Below are 16,611 nucleotides of genomic sequence, written 5' to 3'. Positions count from 1 at the left end.
TGGTGAGGCCCCAGCTTGCGGGCTTTGGGCAGTGTGGAGCCATCCTTTAATTGCCATTGCTCCCAGGTCCACTCTGACTCAGAGTGGTAGTACCTGCTAGGGTCCCAACTATGAGTTGAATAGAAACCGACTTAAAAAAAACAAAACAAATATGCTCTATCAAAAAATTGTTCTTCAAAATCATTGGATTCGGCATTAAATAACCTGAAAAGGGTTGATGTGCTGTAAAACAAAAACAACCAATCAGTAATTTTGAAAAAAAGATTTTATATTTTAAGTCCTTTATATCTTCAAATATCTATTCGTGGTGTTTGCTTTAGTTGTTTTATAGAGGGAAATTGTTATTTTTTACTTTGCAGAACATGATTGAGTTTTACAAAGGGAAAGGAAAAAAACAATAACGTTTGGTACATTTAAGTCAGGACCACTGATATCTTCAGACAGTCTGATCTGGTAGTACCAAGGGGTACACTGGGATTTCTTCTCTAATCATCGTGATCACGTCTGTGTTGGAGAACATACTCACGTGCCTTACCCACAAAATGTGCCACGCCTCTGTGGCAAAAATGCAGTTTTCTGAATCCAACAACCATTTTTTTTTTGTCTTTATCTTTTGAAGCTAGATGTCTGCAACTTTGTCCGTATGCTGCTTTTAAATAGTTGAGTGAAGCAGCAGGCAACAGATATATTAGAACCTTGTCACTCACTGGAATCCATCCAGACTAAAACGATCTATCCTTGTTAGAATAAATCTGTTTGTTTTTTTTAACTACGACTGTAAATTGATAATAACTCCCAACATCCCCATTAGCTGTTCGTTCATCACCAATCCCCATTGATCACATTACGTTTCAGCTCCATCTCATATGAACTCTCCTAACTGTATAAATATACCGAAAGATACCACTCTAGAGAGTCGCTCTTTTGATATTAAGTATTTCAACTTTCGTTCTCCACCTATTCTGTCTTGTTGTTAAAACTGTTCATCCAGTCTTTCCCAAATAAATTCTCATACTTTTTAGTGCAAAAACGTTTAATTTACAAATACTTTCTGTGTTCGAGTTTTTCTTAGTGACCTTTCCGGACCACAACAAATCTGACGATGAGAAACTCAAATTCATAAAAGGGATACCTATAACATAGCATTATCACTAACAACAAAACTGTTCGAACAAAAAGGATAAACCTACATCAGTATTTACACACTGAAACTACCTAACAACAGAGTTGCATACTCAACTAACGAGATGGTCTTTGAACTGGTACTATGAAAATACCTCACATAAGTTCTTCAACAAAAGGTGTTAAAAAATTATCTCAAAAAACTATTTGAAATTGCAGAAAATAAAGAAAAAAAAATTGTTTTTTCCGAGTAAGTAAATTTTTTTCCTTGTAAAAAATAAAAAATATACAAATGAACGATTTCATGGCTATTATCGTTCACATAATGAAAGTTCAGATGGACCATTTGCAGAAAACAGAAGAAAGGTTGTTCCAACAATAACTACAAAATAACATGCACAACAACACAGACAAATAGTATTAACAGAACTCCAAAGCAAACCTCATTCTACAGAAACTTTAACTTCTGCATGCCAGTAAAGTCAGGGAAGCAGGAACCCAGAAGGAATTTCCAAAGTCTAACAGTCTGAGGGAAGAAACTATTAGAGTAGAAGGCTTTCCTGCATCTAGGGATCTCTACTCTGTAGGGGTGGGATTTACCTGTTTGTCAGAGGTATTTATGTTGATGGGTGCAAGGGCTTGAAGTTCGTCAGAACACCTTCCATTAAAATACTTGTAAAACAGGCAGAGAGATGCAACATTTCGTTGATGAGACAGAAGTTGAAGCCTAGCTGACAGTGCGGCACCTATTAGGTTGGTGACTTTCTTTTGAATCTTGTCTAGCAGGTAGAGACTAGTAGCAGATGCACTAGCCCAAATGTGACAACAATACTCCATACATGGGCGAATAGCGGCCTTGTAGAAGTACAGGATACTCTCAGGCGTAAGTAACTTTTTAGCATGTAGCTCTTGTAAAATCAAAGAAAAATGTCTATTGAGGTATGAGATATGTTCACACCTGCATAGGTCTAGATATGCCGATATTTTATTATGAAAAAAAAAAGTAACAATGATTGTTTTGTAGTTTATTTTGGTGCGCCTTTTTATTAGAGCGAAATTCGGCAGTCAGAAAAAAAAACCCAACAATTTTCATTAAAATAAAACAATGTTATCTATTTACTTTTTAAGTCGATTTCATCTAAAAGCAATGATATCTCCTTAATTGTAATGTCTCAATTAGTTAAAGATTACTGCATTATTAAATAAAATAAGAATTTTCAACCTTTATTGGAAAAATGTGTCGCCATATTTGTTTGAGACACGTGACGTAAAAAAAAAAGAAACAAGGAAGTAACCTATAGCTTGGAATGTGTCTAAGATTTTCAAAGTTTTCAAAAAATAATTACTTTCCCTGTTAAAATACAAACTATTCTATTTGTTTTTTATCAAAGCTTTTAATTTTCACTTATTTTCACTAGAAATTTAGTATTAACTGGTAGAATGCCAGGAGCGCAAAAAGCAAGGTCGACTAAGAGGCACTTTGATGGACAACTTGATCGACTGGATGGGATTATCGTCAAAAGTTAAGCTGTTTCAGGTTATAGGCCCGTATTGGAGAACCATGTTCGCCAACTCTGTTAAGCAGCAAGGCTGCTACTGAATTGTCTTTGAAAATTATTTTCATTTATAATTAATTTTCTACCCTAGCGTTTTTCATAAATTTTGGAGATGTTCATCATTGCGACATGGCAATTAAGTAGATACCATTGGTTTTTACTTGAAATTCAATATTTCGATTTTCAAATGTAGCTCTGATAGATAAGAAGCACCTTTATTTTTTATTGGTGATTGAACATCAAATTGTATGCCTACTTATAACAAATACAATATAAGCCTGTCATTTTTTCATCGGCAATCTCCTCATCCTCTGCTCGAACCCACAACGCATTCAAACAGACTCGTCATTCATCCTCAGTCGCCATTCACTCTCAATTGACTGATTGACAACTAATCCGTAACATAGAATACATCCAACCGTGAAGATTTTTTTTTTAATGGTTAACTATTCAGCCAACCAATCTGTGAAAACGTGATCTGATGTTAAAGTACTGCTCCAATAACAGGTTAACTTCCTTGTATTACTGTAGTGTGGCTCAGCTTTGATAGGGTTTTGATGATAATCGTTTCTTTGGAAATTAATAATGTTGTAAGCGGCAAAGACAATGGTGCTTCTTTAGTTTCACTCGAAAATTTAAAACTGCTCGGAAAACGAAAATACACAAAACAGCACAAAAAGGTTACCTGTTTATGTGTTAGGTTAAAAAAGAGATAGTACACCAAAAAATCATGCAAATTCATCCAGTATATTTTTATTTGAAAAAAAAAAATCCATTTTTATCAGTGAAATCTTTCATCAACTATTTTCGGCCTTATTAAAATCAAGGGACATAACTCGAACTTTAATTCAGCCAAGGAAAGTGTTAACAAAGTCTCCCTCCTCATGTTTAGAATGACTTCCTAAATTTGCATGGCGATGATTTTATTTTTTTTTAAAACAAAAATACAAGATGAATTTGTGTAAATTTTGGTGCAAAACCTTTTTTTTAACCAAATAGGTAAGTACATAATAAAGTTTTTATGTAATTACAATCTTAAATATTGGAGTGAAACTGTAGAAGCACTAAGACTGTTTCTGAATTTTTCAGATGGGGATAGATAATTTGTATTATTTGGATTGTTTGGCCGTGGGGTAATGGATAAAGATACTAACCAAAATTCTGTTTTAAAGTGACACTCTTCTGAGAGTTGAAGGTTCAACCCTCAGTGCAGGTGATACTTTGCAAATTATGCTAGACTTTTACCCATTCATGGCTGACGAAACAAAAGCATGCTAGCCCTGTGGATTAAATAATGGATTTTGTTCAAAATTTCATGCAGATTCCCAAGTGTGACCGAAAGATTCTTGAGTTCGACAAGATACACCTGAAGAAGGTCAATCATGTCATTCGAAACAATCACTCAAGATGAGAACAGGTCGGAATAATACAATGAATAATGTTTTTAGCGGTGAAGAAGAAAAATGGATGAGAACGTGTACATTATGAATGATTGAGAATGGGTCACTGTTTAGCAAATGCTAAATTTACCAACAGTGGTGTTTGTTGTGAATGAAATTGCAGTCAAAGATATGATAGAAATTTTATTTGTTTATCAAAAATAGGATTTTGAGAACAGGAAAATAAAACGGTTACTAAGCCGAAAAGATGACATAAAAAAAAATGAACAAATTTAAGAAACTCAACGCTTGTAATATTTTAAATTCTGACTTGTATTGGTTATTTGTGCATCGTTTTTCCTTCTTCAATTTTGAGAAAGAATCCACCCTTTTCCCTTTCTTTATGCGACCATTCATATGTGGACGCATTTACTTTCGACAGCCATGTAACTCTCGCTTTCCTTATTTTGTCCTTTAGTCCTTGCATTCTCTGAGCGTTTTTATTTTGTTTTGTTTTGTTTTACAAACAGAGAAGAATTGCTGATTTCTAAGTTAGAATCTATTCCTTCTAACACTTATCATTTACAAGTTTTTTTTTTACCTTGAAGTAGTATTTTTCCTTTAGCTCCTCACATCAAGTGGCTTCATGCCTTGTCTAGAGTTATTTCCATAAAAAATACCATCTTGTGAGATAAATATTCAAAGCATATAAAATTAACTGTAAAATAATAAAACTGATGTAATGCATATAAATACATCCGGGTTCCTCCACATAAGAATATGATTGGCTAGTGTAAGCCATAAATATGGACAAGTACAGCAGCCTATGAGAGAAATTGGAATATATGTCGAACATCTAATACTTAAGCATATTATCACTAATGACTACGATCAACTGTTCATTAAGACTACTATAATAGAGTTTCGCCTGTGGCATGAATACGCAGGCACAAAACAAGCCATGTGAGTGTACCTATTTACAATGCCTCCCCACGGGACAGAGTTAGACACCAGGGTCGTTTTTTAACGTGGAGAAAAGGTACAAAAATAAAAATTGTCTCAGTCGTGAAGGACTTCTCCTCCGCCGAAAGAGAACAAGAAATGGAAGGGCAGCATCTGAAGAACAGATACTACACTTTGATCTTGGCCATGTGAGTGTAGCACACAAAAAATACAATGTAAATCTGGCATTTGATATAGAAACATAATTTCTAGGTCACTTCCTTTTGACCTTTTATTTCTCCCTCTCTCCACTTCCGTTTCTTTCCTTCTTTCTCTCCTCTTTTCGCTTCAGCACGATCATGGTCGTATGCAATATCGCATCGCTCTCCAAAATGCATGCAAAGAACAAATTTTTGCCTGTACGCATGTATACATATTCGAGGTAAGAACAATTCAATTGATATCTCTAACAACTTTAATGAACAATCCAGGACTATGTCTGAACGAATACACACACACACACACACACACACACACACACACACACACACACACACACACACACACACACACACACACACACACACACACACACACACACAATGCTCTCATGTTATTTTTCATTGTGCGTAAATAAATGTATTCTTTGTATATATGTAACTCGATATTTTGTTGTCTCATTTTGATGTCAAAGTCAAAGAACATGTAAATATCCTCTACAGATTGATTACTGTAGCCAAGAACACTCAGCTACTTCAAACAAATACATATATCACTTACGGGAACATATCAAAAACCTCTATGCATATTACAATATTTGGCTTTAACATTCCATTGTTGTTGGAGCAAACGCTAGTGTGATTGCAAGAATTTCAGAGAAATTCTGCCATTACTAACCAGCAGAGTATTACCATTATCGACCAAGGGTAGAGTTTATAGGACATGTGTATGCAATGCAATGATGTATGAAAATGAAACCTAGTCAGTGAAGGTTGAGGACATGTGTTGCATGGAAAGAAATTATATAAAAATGATACAATGGATGTGTAATGTGAGTCTTAAAAGCAGACTTACTCCTGACGACCTCAGAGAAAGATTAAATCTGAACAGAACATGGAAATGTGTGTAAAACATGAGACTTCGATGTTATGGCCACATTGAAAGAATGGGTTAGTAGATGTAGAACAGTTGAGATAGCAGGTCAGTTCACTGGGAAATGCCAATAAAAACAGACCCAAAGGAAAGAAGGATAAAGACCTATCCAGAGATATGTTACTTTGGAAGTCGATTTCTTAAAGCCGTCCAAAACATGTCGGTGTTTAAATATGTGTATATGCATGTATATATGTGCAATGTGCATGTGTATGATGTCATGGTTAGGTTTCTGATTACCAGCAGAATTTTTTTTTTTTTTTTTAAGCAAAGCATTGTTTTCTATTGTTTTATCAGTTCCAATAATGAAACCATCCTCTACACATTTTATATTTTACTAGCAGGGAGACCCGACGTTGCCCGGGATTGAATGATGAACAATGACTATTTCACACTTCCATATTTTTGTTGTCATCAAAATTGGAGAAATCGCCCATTTTTCAATCAAATTGCTTGCCTACTCTAGTTAGGGACCCATCGCGGTGCACCAGGAGGAAGTTTCACATACCTCTCACAGTGATTTTATCCACAAGACATTGTTGTTTACATTGCACTGTAGAGAACATAGTGTGTACTTTATAAAATTATTTTTCTATTTAATTGTTTGAATTAAAGTTTAAAATATAAAAGTCAAGTATCATACTTCAATTGTACTCTAAACAGAAACATTCATTTCGAACCTGCCACTGTTATATCAAAGAACCTGCTGTTGATTTTATATGCTTGGCCTTTCTGTTTGTGTGGTGATAATGTCTTGAGTTTAAGTTTAAAATAAAAAAATCAAGTAAAATTTCTCAAATGCACTTGTGATGTTAGGTTGTAGGGTTCTTGGCCTTTGGGCCAGGATCAAAATGTAGTATCTGTTCTGATGCTACACTTGATTTTTTTCATTTCACTTTTTTGGTTTCGGTTAATGTTTGAGAAGTCCTTCATGACTTATACATTTTTTATTTTTGCTACTAACCACAATGCCCCTTTTTAGAGAACTGTCCCCCCCCCCACATTAAAAACCGACCTTGTGTCTAACTCTGCTCTCGTGGGGAGGCAAGTAAACAAAAAAAAAAAAAGTCTTAACTTTGGTCAAAATCGCTTGCTCCTTCTTTCATTGGATTTTTATTTTTATTATTGGTACTTATCCAAGGCATTACAATACAAAACCTATCTAAGAACACTGCCAGATACATAAAATACATTTGTGTGAAATTGCATAAAACTCAGCACAGCCGTTTCAGAGTCTAAAGAGAACTCTCTCTCTCTCTCACACACACACACACAAAGTTCCTTTTATATAATAGTAGATATAGAGGTTTGTCACATGAGTAATTTTAATGCTTGATTAAACAACCCCCAAAGAATTTAACATCTTATGAAACAAGTATTTGACGGGTTTTAAGCACCACAGGAAATCTGTTTCATTTGACTGGGGGCGAAGAAAACTTCCTATCGGAGTTTTTACATTTTTGCTTGTATTTCAGGCCTTGAAATGAAAGATCAAGCAGACATCTGATACTTTTTTTTTTAATTATAGATATTATATTATACTATATAATCCTGCATATGTATGGGGAGAATGCTGTCACAGAACTGTTGTGTCAGAAATGGTTTGCTTAATGATGAAAAGGAAAATTTACAGTGACATACTCCTCACAAGAGCTGGGCAAAGATGGTCGATAGTGATGATGTGAAAACCATAACTGAACAAGATTACCGTTTGACAACCACATAAATCACAGACATTCTCAAGATTTCCAAATAGAGCATGGAAAACGAATTATATAAACCACTAGCGGGGGGTACCCGGCGATGCCCGGGTGTCTTGAGGTAAATCAAAACTCCGGGGGGGGGGGTAAATAATAATAAAAAAATGTTTTGGTAGGTGAGTATGAGAATCGAACCCGTACCCTTGAGTTGGAAATTAATGTGTGAAAAAAAAAACCGTGCGATGTTACCACCGGGCCACCGCGACATACAGCGTAAACGTGTTTGAATTTATTTATCTAACTATAACTATAAAAACAGGCGTGCGTAATAAAAGTTAACTTTGCTGCTTCGATTTGACCTAATTAAGAAGGTCAAATACAAGTCACGCAGCGAAAGCGTCTGTTCCCGGTGCATTGCCGCGAACACGTCCGTTTGAGTTTAGTCTCATTTTATTTATACTAAAAAGCCCAATCAACACGCGAGAAGCCAAAATAGCAATAATTTTGTAAAAATCGACGTAAATAAATCTATACGCTACGGCGCTTTCCTAATTTCAAGATATTATGATATAGGACCTGTATACACAGTTTTAAGCGATAGTAACGAACCCGGGAGCGCGTGCGAAAGAAGCCTTTTGAAGACATACACGAAATGTCACACACACATTTTGCCTTTTATATATATACTAGCAGGGCTACCCGGCGTTGCTCGGGACCGTATAAACAATGAAAAAACAAAAGCAGATATTGAACATATGTTTTATTCTTAGGGGAGAGGAATCTTTCATCTCAAGTTTTAGCGTTACAAACAAACATTTGTCTTTTATATATATAGATAATGACAGGTTTTTTTGGGGCCCCCCTCGAAGATAACTGATCAGTTGACCAACTTCTAGTGGTCCGTTTGACGTGAAATTTCGATATTTGTCATCCGGGTGATGGGGCTTCGATATGATACCAAATTTGTCAAGTTTGGTTGTGTCTGTCAAAAGTTTTAGCGTTACAAACAAACATACATACATACACACAGACGTTTGGTTTTTATATATATAGATGTTACGTTTATAAACTTAATGTTTGGGTTCCTCTTTCCTAAAAAAAAAAACAAAAAATAAAAACGGGCAAACTTTTTGGCTAGCCCAATATATACAGTAAAATATACAAAAAGGAAACCTGGCAGAAAAACTGAAAGGAGAGGATGATAATACAAAATGACGCCGAGAAGAGAACACATAAAACAATGATGGTTGGTTTGTGAGGAACTGTATTCATTTAATTATTGTCCTGAAATGATACGGAAATTAAATATTCAACGCAAAATGCTTATGCATATATCAGTTCTCTGATGAATATAAATAGTTTGATCAAAGTTCTAATGCTTGACAGATATGTCGAATGTTCATGTTGGCAGAGTATATGCATATTTAGTTTATTCAATTATTGCGCATGCGTGATATAATCAATAATAAATGGAGAAACATTGTTTTTTCTTCCTTTTTTATCTAGCGTCAATAAAGCTAATCACAGACTCAAAGTGCAATCATTTCTTTACAATGCTGGAGGAATTTATCAAACATAATTCAAATCAAGATTGCAGAGTTGGAAGATATAAAGTCAGACTCTAATTCCTAGGATTTCCAAATATCTGACTTCAGACTTGATTTTTGGGAGATTAAAATATCTAATGTTGACTCTGAGTCTGATTTATAGCATTCTTATAAACTCAACTACATCTTCAGCTCTTTTCGAAACCTCTACCTTCTGATCCTGACTCCGCAACCTTGGTTCAAATATATCAGGATTCATTTATTTGATTCTTTCTGATGATGGAGGCACCTCGCCAGAGAAAGAAAATCAATATGAATGAATTTCTTACGGGGAAATAAATTTGGAACACAAAGTCTATGTAATTACAATCAAATCTCCGTTTATGAATTGGAACAATTCAGATTTCAAACAAAACTGCCTCTGGTTTTCGAGCAAAATGCCAATTCCTGAGCTATTCTCATGGCAACCAAAGCATACTGTCTTATGAAACGTTGACAGTTTTGTGCAGGGTTACCACTCTTGAGTTTTTAAATCCAGATCTAGTTTCTTTTTTTTCTCCCCCCCCCCCCACAATCTCGACATATTTTTTAATCTGAGTTTTTTTTTTTCTTAGGAACCATATTTTTAAATACTTATTATAATATTAAGAAAAAATATTACCAAATGTATATTACAATGGTCAAAATATGCACTAAAATAGTCTTAAATCATGAATAATAAATATATTTTTTTACAAAATAAAGTTTTATATTAGACATTATAGTCATTACGGATACTTTATAATTTTGTATAAAGATATCTAAAAACAAGTGAAGCAGGCATGGTCCCCCATAAGTGCACAGTGAACGAGGCAAAAAAAAAATGACTAAACTCGGCATTTACTCACCTCCTAATTTATCCCCAAAAGTCTCCAGGGGACGTCAAATCCTGATGAAAATGAACAAACGGTGCAGTTTTAGGCCTTAACATATGTAAATTTGAGTTCTGCACCATGCAAAAAAAAAAAAAAAAAAAATGACTAAGTTCATCATTTGCTCCCCATTTAGCCTCAAAAGTCTCCAAGATCTTAACATATTTAAATTTTAGTTCAGCACCATGCAAAACTGCTAAATAGACACACACAAAAAATTTTGGACAAGCATGGTAAAATAGTCCTAAAAATGGAGTGTTTTTATTAGCCCTGAAAGAGCCCCTGGGGCACATATAAGAGTTATCATGAAGTATCGACAAGCAAAATTATATAGGAATCAGTTAGTCACAACTTTTCAGAAAGTTTTATAAAAATCCAAGGCATCAATGTTGTTTTAATAAGCACCAAAGTGTCAATTTTCGCCATTTTAACCCGAAAGGCACACCTAAGTAGGTAACTGGAGTTTTCCCAGAAATCCGTTCTGTTACTTTTTTACTCATATCATGTTTAATGTTTGTGCAAAATTTCAAAAAATTCCAAGGCGTAGTTATTGAGAAAAGTGCAGACAGACGAACGGAAAAACGGACAGGAGTGAATTTACAGGTCCACTCTCCTTTTGTCAGGGGACCCCAGCCCCCCCCCCCCAAAAAAAAACAAAAACAAAACAAAACAATAATCTATGTATAAGGATTACCAAACACTTCTCTTTTACATCATTTTTCATGGGAAAATTTGGTTCGGTTTTCAAACAATTCAGTTTTAGAACAGCTTTTCGGAACGAGTTATGTTTGAAACCGAAGGTTCCACTGTATACTTTTGCATTTGTATTGACATTGGTCAACATTTAAGCCTTTCTTTTTACAGCTCTGTAGTGACATGATTTTACGATATTTTTATGTGAAAATTAAAGTGAAAAACGGATCTTTGCATGAAAAGAATAAAGAAAATCAGTTAATGTCAAGTCACGAACTTTGTAGCCTGAGGCATGGTATGGGTGAAAAAGATGAGGGCTTTTTTGTTTCTATGTACCTTCATGTAACAAGTAAAAATAAAAAGGAATTTTGTGAAAAGAAGAAAATAAAAACAGCATAAAAACATGTTTATTATATATATATATATATATATATATATATATATATATATATATATATATATATATATTTGCGGTTTAAGGTCTATCCACTTATTTTGTGCTTTCTTTTTAAAATTAAATATGTTTTTAACTCTTTTTCAAAGTGTTTTTTAACATGTTTTATTAACTACTTGTCCTTATATATATATATATATATATATATATATATATATAATTATTTACTATAATAATTAAATACCTACGGGCACTAGTGTTTCATCCTTTCGGGAATCATCAGTGCAAGGTGTCACGATTAACACCAGTCGATAGATTTGAACCCGGCGGCAGAAGCCAACTCTAGCTTCATTAGTAAGGACCTAATCCATTACACTACCATTAACCACAATAAATGCTGTTGAATTTACACATTTATTTTTTAAATGCTTTTTAACGTCTGTCAGAGTGACCTAATCATTATATAATTATCTGCGCATAAGAGCCAAATTGACCGACTTTTAATTCAACTGAAAGTGCTCACCAATAAGAAACAAGTTTCTTAAAAAGGCTGACATTTTAATTGTCTATCTGATCCTTTATCTTAATTTGCTGCTATGTTCCGAATTTCGACCTGACCATTAAGTAGAGACCATAGGTTTTAGTTGAAATTCAGTATTGCGCATTTTGGCATCTGCTGCTATACTAGCGTAGAAGTGAATATGTTGTTTACTTAGAAAGACACAACTGTCGATAATATTTATAGTAATAGATGAGTACAAATTCATGCACACACTCACACAAAATCTGTTGTGCTGTCTCATTGTTTTTTCTCTGTATCTCTCTGTCTGTTTACCTCTCAGTTTCTCTCTCTATCCCTCTCTCTGTATTGAAAGCATTATCGAGACATACAGAAGATATCACACTCTCTCTGCCTCTTTCTCTCTCACTCTGTCTGTCTGTCTGTCTGTCTGTCTCTCTCTCCTCTCTCTCTCTCTCTCTCTCTCTCTCTCTCTCTCGTGTAAGCGATAATTATTAATCTTAATGAAAAAAATCATTGTGTTTAAGAACCGATGTAAGTATTGTTGAGTTCATGCTAACTCTGCCTGCATAATATAATGCAAGGGATATCTAACGGCATTGATTTTCTGTTCTTGAATATATCGAGAAAGTATTATATACTGTTCGTTAAATGCATAAGAACCAATCAAATTGTTGCAAGAGGCCTTCAGTAGCTAGTGAGTTAATTGGCTTGATGTGATTGTTGGAAGCGTGTAACAGCAAAACGAAATAATCACTGTGAAGCACGAGAAGCATATACTATGAAATAATAGCCCCGGTGATTATTGGAGTAGTGGAAGTAGAAAGTTATTAGAGAGTAAGTTTCCATACTACTACCTCTGAAGATGTCATAATTAGGAGAGTTAATTGGAGCAGAGAAATTGTAGCAATTTACAGATTGTAATTAAACCAAATGATTATTAGTGCAAAATATATGAGATACATGCAGGTATTATGGCCATTTTGGATTAATGTCTGGCCCCAGTGTTTCGTTTGCTATGATGTTTCTTTATGGACTGGAATAATTGTTTCCATTTTATTAATATCGAGAATAGAGATAAGTGACGCTGTGTGTAGAACAGTCTCTACCAAATTACTCTGTTAATTTTTGCTTTACAGACTTGAGACTTGATATATGGTGTATTTGGACCTGTGGAATAAATTTGATTTGATTTTTAGCCGGAAAAAATAGCTGCTAAGAGGGTCAAAATTGAAAAATTGGAACTTGGCAGGTGTAAGTTGACTTAATTTGTATCCTCTATGCATGCATAAATATACATTTATACCTTTAAGTGTGTAATTATTAAAGTTTTGATATCCATGAATCCTTAAGTCATATGGTAGTGAATACCACTAGAGAGATAAATGTTTTGGTTTCGATTCTAGCTGATGGCACCCAAGTCATTTTTTTTAAAAACTTTTGGGAGTGCTCATAATTCTCGAGACAAACTGAAGGATTTGCTGTGAAGCTGCTGATTTTATGAGAATACAGGTCCCATGGCCATTGATGGTGTCATTAAACAATGAATGGCTATCATTAATTTCACGTTGGATTTCTTACAGGCAAAAATGTATGTGACATTTATTGTTAGTATTTATTTAAATCTCTGTAAAAAAAAAAAAAGAAAAAGTCTGTTATTTTGTTTCATTGCGAAAAATTGCGTTTTGTGTTTTTTCTTTGTTGTTAAACAAAAGGTTGTTTCTATTTTTAGTAGACATGGTGGTGGTGTATTCTTGTGAGTGGCATATTTCAGCTGATGACGTGCTTTTGTTTACAAACATAGGAGCGGTTAGTTGGCATAGATTTGATTTTACATATTTTCTTGTCTGTGCCGTATATAATAACTGTAGCAAACAAAGGAAAAATAAAGATAGGAGTTAATAACTTTTTATTTCTAATAACTCTGACGCGTTTTTTTTTTTTTTTTGTGCCACCCTGATTTTGGTCTGCGATGTCTCTTATGGTTGTTTTTTGGCGGGTAAAATCATAATTTGTTTGCGCTTATTCCATTGGTTCATAACGATGCAATTTTAAGAGATGTCAATCCCCTTTAGCTTAAATTTTAAACATATTCTAAAATCAAAATCATGTAATGGATTTTGATCCAAATTAAAAAGCGGATTCTAGACACGAGGCTTAGTAACATTATATCATGATTTTAATCCTCATCAGAAGACACAGCAATGGTGGAGAGAACTTGAATGCCTACTTGAGAGAACTTGAATGCCTGCTAGACACTATCCTCGAGTGTCTAAGGTCTCTCTGTATAGGGGTTTGTCAAAACAACCTGGCATGAGGATACTTTTCCCTCGAAGTAAACCCAAATTAAATATTCAAAATCACATAGTATTTACTACCCAAATAAGATCTCCTCATTATAGCTAACTCACATTTACTTTTATGAGGAATGGTGCACCTTCTCCAACTGATGTTACCTCAAGTAATAACACAAAGCTTGACCCTCCACCAGACAAGATAAATTCTAGTCCTGGAATCCAGTAAGACCAAAACGAAAGATATACTACAACATATAAAAATGGTTTATTGGGGAGAGGAAAATTATGTTCTAATATTCTTTACTAACTCAGTGTTTAAGAGATAAAGAGCTTTAATGGAACATTCGAATGTCTATGTATCTCATATAGAGTTCAAGTGTCAGCCTCAGGTAGTGGGCCCCTTGATTTCTGAGAACTTTGACCGAAGTGAAAGAAAACAAAAAAGTGAAATTCTGATTAGTTGAAGAATTATTTTACCCGTTCTGGGATGGGTATTCTTCTAGCATATAAAAAACATATATATTTAAATATTATATGAAACACATCACATGTAAAACAACAAAATTCTCACAAATCCATTAAAAAAAATTTTTTTTTTTTTTTTTTTTTTGCAGAAAATTTTTTCCCGCATACCACCATGATATCTGTAATGTCACAAAATGTATGAGGCTATTTGTGTTTTATTTGATGAGGCTATCTTAGTGCTTTTAAAAAAAGAAGGTAGCCCTCCAGAGAGGGGGGGGGAAAAGGGTGCTGCATTCCACATCCATTTTATATTATACTTTATTATATGAGGTTTCCTTTTCTTTTTTGTTCACAATAGAGTTGTTTATATATTATTTATTCCAGGTGAAAAAATTATCCCAAAGTAAACAAATTTGAAATTAACGACATTGTTGATAATGCTCAATAAAAAACGTAAGATATTATTCAATTTAAGTAAACAAAATTACAATTGGTCGCGACAATAGAACTATTGTTTCGATCTAAATTGATCACATCACTCAGGTTGTTTTTTAGGTAAATCTTTAAATCTTTAAATTTAAAGACTTGCTTCGATAATAATTTGAGGCTAGGGTTGCCTGATGCGATCAATTTAAATTTAATTTTGTTTACTTAAAAAATAAAATAATTAAATATATGCAGTAGAACGCCGGGACACGACATTACAAATTAGTAACAAAATACAGTTCAGTATATAATACACATGTATATAATCAAATAACATTATAAATAACACCGTAAGGTGTGGCAAATACAATAACCAGAGGCCGGAAAAACATTGTATTCCACATTGTAACCTGAAAAAAAACCGTATCCTAGGGCCATCATATCCTAGGGTTCTACTGTATGGGCTAAAGTTGTAGCCATTAACTTAAAATGAGTACTTTATGCCAAATTGATGGTTGAATATAGTTAAATTTGTGCTCATTTTTGCATTAAATGCTAATCCTTATTAATCTCTAGCTGTGTATCAAATGGATATCATAATACTTAGTTCGTTTATCCTAACAAAGGAAATACAAAATTTCAATCAGATCAGCCCAATAGTTTCTGAGACAATTTCTAGAGTAAATGTGGTATTGCATTGCTATCAACCCCCTTTATATAGATGTCACACATATATACTAATAAAATAAAGCAAATACACACACATTTCGTTAGATAGTGAAGGAGATGCCTGAATGGAGGAGGAGCGCTCTAAAAGGGGATAGATTACAAGCAGAAGTCGAGAAACCATGTGACTTCTGCCAGAGAGTATCTTATTCTCTTTGCTTTTTGATAATTGTACTGAACGGACCGTGAGATGCTGCTTCTGTGCGGAGGGATCGTGTACAAATGTAGTATCCCTATTAATCCTTCTGAACCCTCTAAATCTCTAACTCTGCATCAAACGGATACCGTAATACCTAGTTCGCTGCACCTTATCATAACCAAGATCTGTACAAAATTTCTGGAAAAGCGGCACAGTAGTTTCTGAGAAAAAATTTAAAAGAGAGATATGAGAGTTTTGCTCCCTTGCATGCAAATGCATGATTAAGTTGCACCTTCTGGCAGGATGCATTTTTATTTATATATATATTTTTAATAATTTCTTACCCACATGGACGCACATTTCTTGCTAACTAGTAGTCATCAAACTCGTGCCATGCTGATGAATGCTAGCTAGGAAGAAACCTGTATCAATCGATGACTTTTATGTATGTAAAAATTATTATATACATTATTATTATTATATGAATTATTATTATTATTATTATTATTATTATTATTATTATATAAATTATTATTATTATAATTATTACAATATATATATATATATAAACATGTTCTATTTTTATTTCATTTTTACCAACGGCATTAAAACAGGAAACCAACCAATTATTCCTTTAAGTGC

The 16,611-nt window shown here is 34.0% G+C and overlaps 2 protein-coding genes across 12 annotated transcripts in view; one reads left to right on the top strand and one right to left on the bottom strand.

Annotated features, from left to right (window-relative positions):
- Window positions 1-16,611, top strand: part of LOC145297580 (N-acetylneuraminate lyase-like) — a 218,266-nt gene that overhangs the window by 77,886 nt on the left and 123,769 nt on the right. The window contains exon 1 of one of the 11 annotated variants that reach the window (XM_080143614.1): window positions 13,081-13,170. The exons of 9 other annotated variants lie outside the window; for them this stretch is intronic. The gene's annotated coding sequence lies outside the window, so the exon portion shown is untranslated. Of the gene's footprint in view, window positions 1-13,080; window positions 13,171-16,611 lie in introns of those variants that run through there. One more of the 11 variants, XM_080143612.1, reaches the window with a different exon arrangement.
- The window catches only part of LOC145297578 (presenilin-associated rhomboid-like protein, mitochondrial), a 169,754-nt gene that overhangs the window by 107,990 nt on the left and 45,153 nt on the right, over window positions 1-16,611 (bottom strand). The window lies entirely within an intron of this gene.

This window comes from Euprymna scolopes, chromosome 18 (genome assembly GCF_053919585.1).
Source record: "Euprymna scolopes isolate OS-2025 chromosome 18, ASM5391958v1, whole genome shotgun sequence".
NCBI lineage: Eukaryota > Metazoa > Mollusca > Cephalopoda > Sepiida > Sepiolidae > Euprymna > Euprymna scolopes.
This window is presented reverse-complemented; position numbering and strand designations above follow the sequence as displayed.